Below are 9,135 nucleotides of genomic sequence, written 5' to 3'. Positions count from 1 at the left end.
ATTTCCATTTGGACCAGCCACGTTTCAAATGTCCATCAGCTGCCTGTGTCTCCTGGTCATGGTAGTGGACAGTTGTGGTGGTTCAGTCAGGCTGGTGGGAAAAATTTTAGTTATAATAGCTACAAACCCTCTTGGAAGGCCTGAGAGTTTGCATAACTTCAGTAATAAATCTGACTGAAGGCAGCCTAGTCCCCTTACCTTTAGTTAAACCTTTGTTATACCGAGGGTGCTTAATTGCTTTCTACTTGGGAGGTCCGCAATGTCAATTACCCTCTAGTGGTGTTGACTCAAGCCTTTGTCAATTAATCTTTACTGAATAAATGCGAGTCTCCACTAGCTGTTCTGGCCGCAGTGGCAACTGTTTACAGCACTCTGCATGGAGTCTGTAAGCTGCCCAGACGCTCAGCTGGACTGGCAAAGCAGAATATCTGTGTATCAGTGTATTTATTCATCCATCCTTGGGTCAGAGTGTGCGGGACAGACCCCGCAGCCGGTGCCCCCATGTGATGAACACTGGGAAGGAAGCAGAAGGGACCCTGAGAAAGGAAGGTGAAAAAGGAACCACGTGGTCAGTGAGTAATCAGTAAGTCATTGGTGCCCACTTGGGATTTCCAAGTTCGGGGGAGATTGTTCATGCTGAGATTTCATCATGGGACAACAGTTATCAGCTCAACAGAAACAGTATATAAAAGTGTTGAAACAGTTGCTAAAGGCTAGCAGACCATCAGTTTTGCAGGCTCAATTAAGGGACTTAATGCAAACTGTTGAATCCCGAAGCCCATGGTTCCCTGAAAAAGGCACACTAAACATGAAGCTCTGGGAACAAGTGGGGAGAAATATTTATTTATTTATTTATTTGAGATGGAGTTTCACTCTTGTTGCCCAGGCTGGAGTGCAATGGCACAATCTCGGCTCATCACAACCTCTGCCTCCCACGTTCAAGCGATTCTCCTGCGTCAGCCTCCCGAGTAGCTGGGATTACAGGCATGTACCACCACGCCCGGCTAATTTTGTATTTTCAGCAGAGACGGGATTTCTCCATATTGGTCAGGCTGGTCTCGAACTCCTGACCTCAGGTGATCCGCCCACCTCAATCTCCCAAGGTGCTGGGATTATAGGCGTGAGCCACCGTGCCCGGCCTGTGGGGAGAAATCTTAAACAACATTATGCACAAGGGAAACAGGTCCCAGTAACAGCTTTAACGCTATGGGCTTTAATTAGAGCAGCCCTGGTTCCATTATACAGGCAAGAGCCTAAAAAGGGGAAGGAGGAGGAACCGTCACCCGCCTTATCGCCTCGTGTTCCCTCAGCCCCAGTATCACCGCGGAAAAATAACAAAGAGGAAAGGGAGGTTTCACCTGAGCCCCCTCCTCCCATAAGTAGGAAAAAAGACAAGAAACATGCTCCAGCTACGGGACCTTGTCTTAGGCAAGCGGCATTAGAAGAGCCCTTAGCCTGTCCGTAATGCAAGATCGGCAAGGGAATCAGGTACATAAGGGGTTAAGAAAAGGCATTAGAGGCCCGAGCCCGGGGGCGGGGCGGGGGGCGGCCGAGCTAGCAAGCATTAAGTAGAAGGGAAAGCTCCGCGGCCAGAAGTTCGCGAAACGAAGCCCGCAAGTGCTCCCAGGAACTCTGTACAGAGGGCGGCAGCTGCAACAAAGAGCCAGGCCCAACGCGGAAAAGTTAGCCTGTTAGGGCGGGGCAGGAGGCACGTGGGAAAGTCTGATCAGCCAGCGGGGCCGGGGGAGGAAGTCTCACAGGCGAAAATCAGCACAGAAAAAAGGGGCGCCTTTGCAAGCGCAACGCTGCCGCTGCCCCAGGCCCCGCCTCCTCAGCTCTCCAGCTCCGCAGGCGGCCCATGGCAAAATTTCGAGTGCTCCTTGTAGAGGAGCGACATCCCAAAGTATAATTCTATGCTAAGATTTAAGTACAATTTAAGAATTTGAAAAACCTCTTTCTGATAATGGCCACTGTTCTCTTTCTCCTACCCCTAGCGTGACTCTCCAAATCCAATTTAAGCAAAACAGTAACCTCTAAAGGGGGAGAAATTACAAAAGTCCCATGAGTTAGTTAAAGAGCAATTAAAATCAAGCTCTGCTCCCTAGTGAAAAAAAATTTCCTGATTCCAAGATTATTCATTTTATGGGTAGTAGTCTAACAGCCCTTAAAATTCACCCATTTTCGTCATTCCCAAAAAGTCTAGTAAATATTTTACCTGCGAAAATAGTTCATTCCCCCCTACCTGATGCTTTAACACTGTTTACTGATGGGTCTAGTAAACAGAAATGTGGCAGTCTAGTAGAGACCAAATTCAATCACTCAATCTGTTTACTAGCAGAGAGCTGAGATTAGGGCTCTGATACCGGACTTAGAAACTTTTTCAACTCAGCCCATCAATATAGTTAGTAATTTTGCTTACTCTGTGTATTTACTACAGAACCTTGAGACAGCACTAATTAAGTCTACTCTGGAGACAGCCCTGTGTGCTCTTTTTCTTCGACTGCAGCAATTGCTAGATCAACGTATACATACTATTTTTATTACACACATTCAAGCCCACAGCTCACTGCCTGGCCCATTGGCTTATGGCAATGAACAAGCAGACCTTCAGGTTATGACATCACTGCTTTACCAAGCCACCCAATCACATAGATTTTTCCACCAAAATTGGACAAACTTATCTAAACAATTTCAACTTACACAGAGACTGGCTAAACAAATTATCCTACAATGCCCAGATGGCCAGCTCACAAGCACGTCCCCTCCTTCAACAGGTGTTAATCCTAGAGAACTAGAACCTAATCAGTTATAGCAAACAGATGTTACATACATCCCTAAATTTAAAAAACTAAGATATGTGCATGTATCCATTGATACCAACACTCATTTAGTTAGTGCACATGCTCTGCTTAGAGAGTCCACTCGATATGTCATTAAACATCTTTTAACTATTACATTTATAAGGCAACCCACAAAAATTAAGACTGATAATGGTCCGGCTTATGCCACCTCACAATTTCAACAATTTTGTCACACGTGGAATATCCAACATTCCACAGGCATCCCATATAACCCCCAAAGACAAGCAATAGTAGAATGTGCCCACTCCACTGTTAAAAATATGCTCAAAAAACTAAAAAGGGGGAGTATGGGTAAAGACCCTGCAACTCTATTGGCACAAGCCTTATTTACCCTTAATTTTAAAAATTTCATTCAATCAGCTATAGAAAAGCACTTTGATAAAACCTCTCAAGGCATAAAACCTGCAGTTTTATGGAAAGACGTGAACAGTAATGAATGGTGTGGTCCAAATGAATTATTAACATGGAGAAGAGGGTATGCTTGTGTCCACACCCCCTCAGGTCCTCTTTGGATTCCAGCATGAATCATCAAACCATACCATGGTGTAGCTAGGACCGAATCCAGTACCAGAAATAAAGGAGTTAACCCTGCAAGACCCACAGCCCTGGACAATGTGGCTTCCGTGGATGACGTGAGTCCCGGATGTTACCTGGGGGATGCTGAAGAGGACAACTCAGGAGGCTGAATGAATCCTGCTCCAGACACAAACACCATTTACTCCAGATAATTTGTTTCTTGCTATGCTCTCTGTTGTACATTGCATCTCATATAGGGTATTAATCCTTTCTATGCTCTCGCTTTGTCTGCAATCTGTACCTGCTACTACACTGTATTGGACTCATATCTTAGACCTACCTTTCTTTTGCCCTATCACCTGGGCAGACGCTCCCTTCCCAGCCTATAATAATGTGACTACTTGGTTAGGAGGAATAGATTTACCCCCAGTGAGGTCCCGCAATAATGGCACACATTGGACTAAGATGCCAGATAACATTACATATCACTCCACTATCCTCCCACTGTGTGTAAGTTATAAAGGCTCTAACCCTAACTGTGTACCTGCCCCAAAACAAGTATGGCTACATCACTGTAAAGGAAATGCCTTAGCATTCTTAGCTGCAGGAAGCCTCAAACTGGGCAATGTAATCAACACCGCTTTCCCAAACATTCCTTCCTGTGCTAAAGAACAAAGCCAGGAAAGTAATGGATTCCACTTTAGCTGGGAGGTCTGTCACAGGAGACAAGCCCATAGCCTCCAGTTAGGCAATTATAACATCTTAGACTGGTGCCCCCATGGCCGATTGTAGGGCAGCCTTACTAATGTCTTCATCCATCACAGCATCAATCACAGTTTCATAGCCACGTCGCGTTCCCCTATAATTTGGGCCGATGGGGGGATGGGATATCCCAGACCCTAAGTAAAGTCCATGCCACCCCAATGAAACTTATGGCACCTGGGACATCTTAGCACCTCCCTTAACACCTGGCATGGGACATGTCATAAATCCAGTCGCAACTATACCATAACCTTTATTCATAATCACACTGATCAGTGCCTGATTTGCTCTACCCATCCATATGTTTTCCTTATGGGAACTAACATTTCCATTATACCTCAAAACTCCACGTTTGTGAGCCGGGTGCAGGGACAGGCTTGGTTTGCCTCACGTATCACCACAATATATCTAATTTAAAAATTACTAGTGTCATGATATTAAGGAGACAATCTGAGGCATTCCTACCAGTCAATCTGACTCATGATTGGCAAGGTTCCTCTGTCCTTGCCACCTTAGAACGTAGAACGTACCCTATCCCACGTCAGACACAAAAGATTCATAGTTACACTTATCGCTTTTATAGTCTCAGCCATAGTCATCCTGGCAACTGCTCACATTGCTCTTGCATCTATTACTGGGTCAGTACAAACAGCTGCCTTTGTAGATAATCTGGCCAAAAATGTGTCTAATGAACTTCTCTTACAGCAAGGTATAGATAAAAAAATTCTTGCATTCTGCAAGCCCACGAGGCTGCTTTAGAATACGTGGGGGAGCGACAAGATGCACGGGCATTCCGACAGCAGTTAAACTGTGACTGGGAGCATAAACATATCTGTGTCGCTTCTCTACCATAGAATCAATCTATACATAGTTGAGATGAGGTGAAACAACACCTCTGGGGAACCTTTCATGACAGTTTAACAGCAGACATAAAGCAACTTAAAACAAAAATTTTAGAATCCCTTCACACCATAGATCTACACAGCCAACAAACAGCCATATGGAAAGGTGTGCAAAATCATCTCTCCTGGTTAGACCCCCACTCCTGGAGGTCACTCTGACTGGAACTGAATGTTGCAAATTGTACTCATGATTGTTTTATGTTATTTGCTAATTCTAGGATGCAAAACTGGAATAAGAGCAATGACTGCCATGCCTGACAAACCTGCTGCTGCACACATCTGCATTCTCCAATGCAAAAGACCTGATGCAGAAAACAAAAAAGGGGGAGATGTGGGGGTTCAGTCAGGCTTGTGGGAAAAATTTTAGTTATAATAGCCACAAACTCTCTTGGAAGGCCTGAGAGTTTGCATAACTTCTGTAATAAATCTGGCTGAAGGCAGCCTAGTCCCTTTATCTTTAGTTAAATAAATTAGAGTAGAAACAAAGGAGTGTAGGGAGTTTATCTAACTAACTTGCTTAATCACGTGGTCTTAAGACAAACTTTTGTTCTACTGCTGGTGCTTAATTGCTTTCTACTTGGGAGGTCCACAATGTCAATTACACAATGTCAAGTGTAGAAAAATTGGATATTTTAAAAAAGAACACCGTCAGACCTCTGGGCGGAAGGGATCTTAAAACACGGTTCCCCTCTCAACAGAAAAAACACCAGGACTTTGCCCTCGTTGCAATAAAGGAAATCACTGGGCTAATCAATGCCACTCAAAATTTCATCAAAATGGCACGGGAAGCAAAAAGGGGACCTGGACCCAGGCACTTCAAACTATGAGGGCATTCCCCATCCAGGCCACAACTCCGTTTCAGGGGTGGGTTTCCAGAGGCACATTGATTCCCTCTCCTCAGGAACACCTGGAAATGCAGGATTAGCTCTCCTAGAGAAAAAATTATGTTAATTGAAAGAAACAAACTCGCTAAGATTCCCGTTGGTATTTGGGGACCTTTGCCAACAATATACATGGGACTGATTTTGGTAAAAGCTGTCTTAACTTACAGGTCCAGGAGTTGTTGATTTTGATTGTGAAGGAGAAATTCAGATAGTGGTAATGTCACAAGATCTTTGGGTTTTTGAACCAGGAGAGTGTATTGCTCAGTTGTTGCTTATTTCCTGTAAATTGTACCCTTCTCTAAGTAAGAAGTAAAGAGGTCAGGGACTGGGGAGGTATAGTTAGGAGATAAATTTATCTATCACAACCCATAGCATCTCATAGACCCAATTGTGCAGTGTATATTGAAGAAAATAAGTTTTGTGGGCTTATGGATACAGGAGCAAGAGACTGGTCTCTTGTGGTAATAGATCTTGAGGACTGTTTATGAGAAGGATAAGCCTCAATTTGCTTTTTCTGTGTCTTCTGTTAATCAGAAAGAGCCTGTCTTTCATTATCAGTGGAAAGTTTTACCCCATGGCAATGACTAAAGAGGCAGAAGCTGAGTTACAATTGCTTCAGCAGTGGCATGCCTCCTGGCTACAGCCACAAAAACCTTTGCTTTTATAGATTTACTAATGTGGGGTCGAGGGTATGCTTGTGTTTTTGCAGGAGATGAACAAACCATGTGGGTGCCCTCAAGATGTGTGCAACCATGGAAAGGGAGACTGGAGGGACCCATGGATTCCAACTACAGGCCTGGTTCCCCCAGTATGAGCAACGAGCCAGTTGAATCTGAATGCGAAAACAGAACGAGGACCAACCAGAGTCAAGCTGACACTAACCCCTGTGACATGGGGACAGATCAAGAAAACCACACAGGAAGCTGAGAAACTGCTGCAGTGCCAGGGTTTTACCTTGTGCTGGAACTCAGAGGTACAATCGATGCTTACTGGACCAATGCTTTCTGACTGAGCTCCTCTCTACCCTGAATACAAGAGAACCTAATAGGCAAGAATATGTTCGCCCCTGTTCAGCATGAAGAAGTTGCAGAAGACAGACCTTCATCTTTCTGCAACCCTTAGGATTAAGGGTCCTCTTGTAAAAGGGAAGGGGGAAATATGTAAGAAGCATTCAAACCAGAGCGACTCCATTATTGAATAACGGCTAAGAAAAATGAAGCTGGATCACCAACTCGCAATTAAGGGCTGCACAGCCTGCAATTGCCTTGCTCAATTAATTTAAAAACAAGAAGGAGGAGATGTTGGAGGCCGCACAAATATTTCTTATGATTAGACAAAATTGAAGCCTGTTAGTAACCATATGAACCTGTGATCAATTAAGCATCTGACCAATCATTACCTCCTCCTCCTTGCTGTTGTTACTCAATAAATACGAAGGGCTGTAGACGCTCAGACGGCTACCTTTGCTTACTACAAGCAGAGAGCCCTTTTCTTCTCTCTTCTTCTTCCCCATGCTAGCCTTTCCTTAAAATTGTTAGTTTTGTCTTTTATCATTTCTATGTTCGTCTTGTAATGACAGTCTCAAGCAGTGACAGTAGTAACTGCTGTAATGACAGTCTCAGGCAGTAACAGTAGTAACTGTTGTAGTGACAGTCTCAAGTAGTAGCAGTGGCAGTCGGTCACAGATCATCACCCAAAGGTGGCTGGGATTCTGGTTCCAGCCAGTGAGGCCCAGGTTGGACATATGAGTCTGGACCTGATAGCACCCACACTGTGTCTGCAATGCCAGAGAGGGACAGATCGCAGAGTAGGTGGATGCAGAGGGAGGCATGGAGCCGAGGACTGAGTCTCGGGCACGCCAGTATGAGGTGGGAGGTGGGGAAACCAGGAAAGGGGGTTGAGGGGAGGGAACAGGGCAGGGGTGTCCTGGGACAGGTTAGGAGGCCGAGGAGGGGCTGTGGAGGAGGAGGACATAGGGGAAGGAGGGGCTTAGGAAGGGAGGGGTGAGCCCATACAGATAGGTCATGATAGGCTACGTCATCATAGGAAACTAAGGATTAGTTTCTAGAATTGGCTGCTGTGGGCCGGGTAATCCCACAGGCTGTGGGATCACGCCTGTAATCCCAGCACTTTGGGAGGCCAAGGTGGGTGGATCACCTGAGGTCAGAAGTTCAAGACCAGCCTGGCCAACGTGGTGAACCCCCGTCTCTACTAAAAAAACAAAAATTAGCCGGGTGTAGTGGCGCATGCCTGTAGCCCCAGCTACTCGGGAGGCTGAGGCAAGAGAAGCACTCGAATATGGGAGGCAGAGGTTTCAGTGAGGCAAGATTGCAACACTGCACTCCAGCCTAGGTGAAAACAGCAAAACTCCGTCTCAAAAAAAAAAAAAAAAAAAAGAATTGGCTGTCATGGGGGCCACTGAAGCCTTACAAGACCAGTTTTGGTTGAGGAAACGATTTGGAATAGATTCAAGAGTGATGGGATGGGAGTGAGTATAGACCATGAAAGTAGATGAATTTTTGAGCATATTTTGCTGGAACTGGGAGCAAAAAGAGGCACAAGAAAAATAGAGTCGAGAGAGTATTTTAAAGGATATTTATTTTTTTGTTTGTTTTTAGAGACAGGGTCTTGATCATGGTGCACTGCAGCCTCTGTCTCTCGGGCTCAAGCGATCCTCCCACCTCAGCCTCCCCGGTAGCTGAGACTACAGGCGCACACCACCATGCCCAACTAATTTATTATTAGCAGAGATGAGGTTTCTCTATGTTACCCAGGCTGGTCTTGAACTTCTGGGCTCAAGTGATCCTCCCGCCTCAAAGGGTGTTTGCATCACTATCTCTGGCAGAGTCTCCATGTGGCCTCCCCAGCATGGTGGCCCTCAGGGCAGCCAGGCTTCACACCTGCAGTTGATCCCAAGGCGCCTGCCCCAAGAGAGGCCCACGACAAAGCTGTGTGGCCTTGTGTCTCAGAAGCCACACGCTATGAGTTAAGGCAGTTATTGAGGGCCACCCAGGTCAAGGGGTGGGGACTTGGACTCCACCTCTCGATGGAGGTGTGTCCAGGTCATACCGTGGAAAGAGCATGTGTGACCACCTTTGGAAATGCAATCAAGAGCTCCTAGATCAATGTGCAGCCTAAATCACAGTCTATTCAAAACCGTGTAGCCCATCCTGCTGACAAGTTCTTACTGAAGTCCTCCCCAAATGCCTC

The 9,135-nt window shown here is 45.6% G+C and overlaps 1 long non-coding RNA gene across 1 annotated transcript; it reads left to right on the top strand.

Moving 5' to 3' along the window:
• The first annotated feature begins 1,055 nt into the window (after window positions 1-1,055).
• LOC129048446 (uncharacterized) lies at window positions 1,056-5,481 on the top strand. The gene is made up of 3 exons (XR_008510786.2): window positions 1,056-1,488; window positions 3,363-3,493; window positions 5,260-5,481. It is a non-coding gene; the product is annotated as an uncharacterized LOC129048446 (long non-coding RNA).
• The last annotated feature ends 3,654 nt before the right edge of the window (window positions 5,482-9,135 follow it).

This window comes from Pongo abelii, chromosome 8 (genome assembly GCF_028885655.2).
Source record: "Pongo abelii isolate AG06213 chromosome 8, NHGRI_mPonAbe1-v2.0_pri, whole genome shotgun sequence".
Taxonomy (NCBI): domain Eukaryota; kingdom Metazoa; phylum Chordata; class Mammalia; order Primates; family Hominidae; genus Pongo; species Pongo abelii.
Note: the sequence above shows the minus strand (reverse complement) of the source record. Positions and strands in the feature narration are given on the sequence as shown.